Below are 5,058 nucleotides of genomic sequence, written 5' to 3'. Positions count from 1 at the left end.
ATAAGCAAGAAGTTGGAGTGGGGCTGACATCCCAACATAGTGAAGAGCAAGTAGTTGAGAGAAACTGAAGGCACCACCATTCATTGAGAAGACTTCACTGACTGGCAAGGCTGTCTTAATTCTGCTGTATCCTATGGAGTGCGTACACCCCTATCAACTTTCATATACTTTTAAAGCAGTAGTCTTCATCTTTGTCTTTCTGATATCATTTTTTCCAGAGCTGCTCTGGTTATTTTTCCTAGAAAACAAAAATATGATCTCCTTCCTACAAGTGGAGCATAGATAAAAAGAAGCAATTGCCTTGACCTTTAGAAGTAACAGAAAAGATCAGGGGTCATATCTGCTTCCTCCTACTCTTCAATCAGTTGCTGTCTTAGACCCTGGCCCGCTGGAATCAAGTGTCTCCAAGGTTTAGGCTTGGTAAGCACGGGCGAATTTTCTCACTTGTCATTATTATTCCTGTCTGAAGGAGGCTTAAAATGGGTTCATCCTTCCATGATAAATCAGTTGCATCTTACTATGCGCCTCTCTGCCCCAAATAAAAGTATGTTATACTATTTTCTTATTTTATTTTGCATTTGTGTTAGTAGATGTAAATTTGTTTACTCACTCATGTGACAGCATTTAGTATTTTCCTAAAAAGAGGAGGTAACACTCTTCAATAGAACGTATTTAACTAGAATTTTAATGTATAATTGAAATAAATTAGACATGACCTATAACAATGAGCAATAAAATCACAAAATGCCTTTATCTTTTATATGAAGATTTATCTTTCCAATTTAGGACATATGATTACAGCAATAATCATGAAATCACTCTCTTAGGTTCTCTGAGGAGATTCAGGGAACAGGTGAGTCAATCTTAGGGAGGCCGGGCATGGTGCGGTGTCCTAGCGGCTAAAGTCCTCGCATTGAAGGCACTGGGATTCCATATGGGTGCCAGTTCTAATCCCAGCAGCTCAACTTCCCATTCAGTTCCCTCCTTGTTTATGGCCTGGGAAAGCAGTCGAGGACGGTCAAAACCTTGGGACCCTGCACCCGTGAGGGAGATTCCTTGCTCCTGGCTTCAGATTGGTGCAGTACTGGCCGTTGCAGTGTCTTAGGGAATGAATCATTGGACGGGAGGTCTTCCTCTCTGTCTCTCCTCTTCTCTGTATATCTGACTTTGCAATAAAAATTAATAAATCTTTTTAAAAAACGAGAGAGTTCTCTGCAACTGATGCATTTTGGGGGCATCAGAGCGGGGGATGGCAGAGTCCTGTGAGGCAGTAGCTCTCTTCTGATTAATCTGAGAATGAATTCATAAAAAATATAAATTACTTTTACAGAGAAAGTTTCCTAAAATTTACATATCATCTCTGCTTGAAGGATACTTTGGTATTCAATCTGACCCACTGGGCTTTCCTTGAATAAGAACGTTGGCAGGGACCCAGCAAGAGAAATTTATGTTCCAAGAGTGATAATTTATTTTGCATTCATCATGTTCTACCTTATTTCTAGAAAGAGTGCTCTATGAGAGAATACTGGCCCATGACCAAGGGTGGATCAAACGAGAGAAGGTTTGATGCATAACATTCCAGTAGGACATCACTTATGCATTTGGTTATCTTAGAAGCCATTTGCAGCATACCACCTGAAGGTGTGCAAACGGAATGAGGAATCTTGATGATAACTTCTGGTTGACTTAAACATTCCTGCCCTGCTATTCTATTAACATGTAAATAGGGTTGTGTGAGTTGCTTGCAGTGGTTTGAAGAAAACATTTCGCTTTCAGTCACCAAAATGGGACTGCTTGAAAGCTATTCTCTAAGATTGATGACAACGAAGGTCATGGGCTTCAGCAAGGGAATTAGCAAGTACAGTGATGGCTGTGAGGGTTGCAGAACATTTACTTCTAAGATAAAACCTTGGCTTTTATTCTCAAGGATATCCTAGACTAGGCCAAGGTAATGCAATTATTCTCAGAGGAAGCACACAGTTGTAAAACAATGGAAACACTTAAAAGGTGCCCTTAACTATTCCCACATAAAGGGAAGGCTGTGAAGGCTCTGTTCATTCATTTCTGATGTCATTACGGAACACCTTGGAAACCAAGGTTCGCACATTTAAATTGCTAGGGAAGCAATGGACGTAATTAATGGAGGAGAAAATGTTTTTACAACCAGAGCTCCTGTACAGTCTTCTTTGAAGTGCATGAATATTGGTGTTCACGTTTGGCTTGGAGTGCTTTTTCTTTTCCTTTTGTGTATCCATTGTGCATAAATGACAATTACACTCTACTCACCCTGTTATTTTAGAATAGCGCTGTGAGTATAACATCAGAGGTGCTGAGCATTTATGAATTTTGAACATAATTTTGTATGTATAGCATATTTCAGACATTCCTTAATGCTCTAACAATAAATTTAGATGAAAAAAGGTGATACAATTGAAAGCATGATGGCAAACATAAAACAGTCCATTTATTTTATTTTTAAGTTGCTTTATCATCTAATTTCATACCAGAAGGTGAACAAAAACAACCACTGAAAATATATCAGATTATGATGATAGAGATTTGATGTCATTTTTGAAGTAACGATTATAAAAAGTAATCGGTCACAGTGGATTACAGACCTTATCCTAAATAATCATGACAGTTACTATCTCATAAAGTAGTATTTCTCATTGTGATTCAACATGTAATTAACATTAAATTGTTTTTAGTGTGTCTATCAATTTGTATTTAAAATCACTGTAACTGAGAAACGTATTGAATGATAATATCATTCCCATGAGATACTTCATGGAAAATGCCTAAAGCAATGCCTGAAACATAGTAACCGCTAAATAAATTATTGTTACATTACTAAAAATGTAACTTATAGTTAACCTGACAGGCTCAGGTCCAGAATTTTTGAAATTTGTTCAACTCTCTCATATTTGGATTAGGCTTCTAACCTTTACTTTAGAAGTCTATGCTTATTAACGTACATCCCACTAAATAGTTCCTCCATGTCTATAGCTCATGTTATACACATCCAAAAATTCTTCACAAATATGATCTTGTAGTAAGTGTTATGAATAAAAAAGTTTAAAATCATAGGAAATGCGAAATTAAATATTTTACAACTAAATAGTAAGAGTAGGCACATTATTTTTCAAGGAACTATCTAAAGTGAAACGTATCATAAAAGGACATTTTTGCCTTTGCGTTTTTATTTATATTCTTCACTAAGTAAATGTTGAGTAAAAATTGTGTTAATATGAGTTTCTGATACAAAAAAAGCTTATATCTGACAGTAAAACTATTTCAAAGGTTTGTAAGATGCTTTACCCCCACAAAATAAAAAAGCCACACAAAAGTGGAATGAGCCCTATTTCTCAGATTTAGTTTTTATATACGTCACAAGTAGTGAGATCAGCTAGACTAAAACTCTAAGACCAAGGCCAGATTGAATTGGGGATACAATAAAGTGTAATGTCACAGTCTACATTACCTCAGATTCTCTTAGACATTAGGCCAGTTCCCATTGGCCTTCCTTTAATGGCAAAAGATGAAAGGCTGTGCTGAAGATTTCATCTGGGAGTGTTACACTAAAGCTAGAACAGCACAGAATTTCTTCCAACTGTCTTCATTCACCTACAGCTGATGCATGCTTTATAAAACATCACAGAGTTCAGAGTTCTATACAGGTAGTCATAGACTATGCTAACCTCAGTTATAAGGAACTTTTATTGGGAGCTGCAAGAGAAAAGTATAGCTGGCACAACAACAAGTCAACAGACATTTGAAAATTTCACAAGCTTCTTTGTTAAGACCTCATAACTCATGATGTTCCTTTGGAGAATGGGATGAGGAGAGATAAAGCTGAGAGACAGTGGGACCCAGCAGGTTCAATGAATTGACAAGGCCTTGCGCTATAAGATTCAAGTGCCTAGCAGAGATTTAAATTGGGAATGGATGAAGAAACCCTTATTTTTATAGCTAATGTTATGAAACACACTACACACATACACCTAAACTCCCTGGGGATTCCTGTCAGCTACACAGGATTTAGGTGTATTTGGGAGCTATCAGTTCAGCAGAGACATTATCTAACACTCTCCCAAGTGAGGCTGAGCTCCCAAAATATTACCAGATGCAGACTCACCCCAATCTCTAGCCAACAAGACCTTCTCTGCTGGTACGGGGCTCTAATCTCAGGTGATCAGAGGAAGAGATGAAAAGGTAATAAGTGTTTTTGTAAGAAGTCAAGCTTGACAAAAGAATAGTTAAGAAGATGAACCCCAGGAAATTTTGAGCTTGGGTCCAGTTGCCTGAAAACCACAGTGATATCAAATGTGAATGTCCCTCCACTTCTCTTTTCTTTAAAATTATTCCACATTATCTTGTACTTAGGATATCAAGCTTTGGAGAACTTAATCAGATTCCCCCAATGGATCATGCTTCTCATCCCAGGTTCCTTAACAAGTCCATTCTTAGATCAGAAATCTTTGTAGTTCACTGTTTCAGAACTCTGAGAATTAATTTAGAATGAGGTATCTTAAAAAATTTTTGGAGATAAAGTTGCTGTACACAGCACTGTCCGGGTGTAGGCCTTGTCAATCTGTGCTTTAATTTGGCTCCTGTCTCTTTATAGCCTTGAGATCCATCTTTTGTTAGTGATGTTGCCAAATGTTCAACATTTGTAGGTCCTAAAACTGTGTTTTACAGTGTATTCTTACCAGGACTGAGTTTCTTCAGCTGCATGTCTATGATAATCAATGTATAATCAATCATCTAAATATATATCTCTAATCATCAATATATTGGGCATGCTTCAATCAAGTGTAAAGATTCAAACATTGTGTGTTGACACCTGAATCTCATATCACCTGATCTTTCGGATGGGTAGATCTGAGTTGACTAATTTTCAGCTTCCTCCTGACAATGTGCTTTACTGCCTTATGTGTTCCCGAGCCAGGGTGACTGGGTTAATTAGAGTTGATCATTTTCCTTCTGACTCCTATACCAGCTGACAATGTGACCAGAGGCTGAGTGACCTGGAGTTTCTTTGCCTCTCGTTCACAGGAT

The sequence above is a fragment of the Ochotona princeps genome, chromosome 14 (assembly GCF_030435755.1).
Source record: "Ochotona princeps isolate mOchPri1 chromosome 14, mOchPri1.hap1, whole genome shotgun sequence".
Lineage (NCBI taxonomy): Eukaryota > Metazoa > Chordata > Mammalia > Lagomorpha > Ochotonidae > Ochotona > Ochotona princeps.
Note: the sequence above shows the minus strand (reverse complement) of the source record.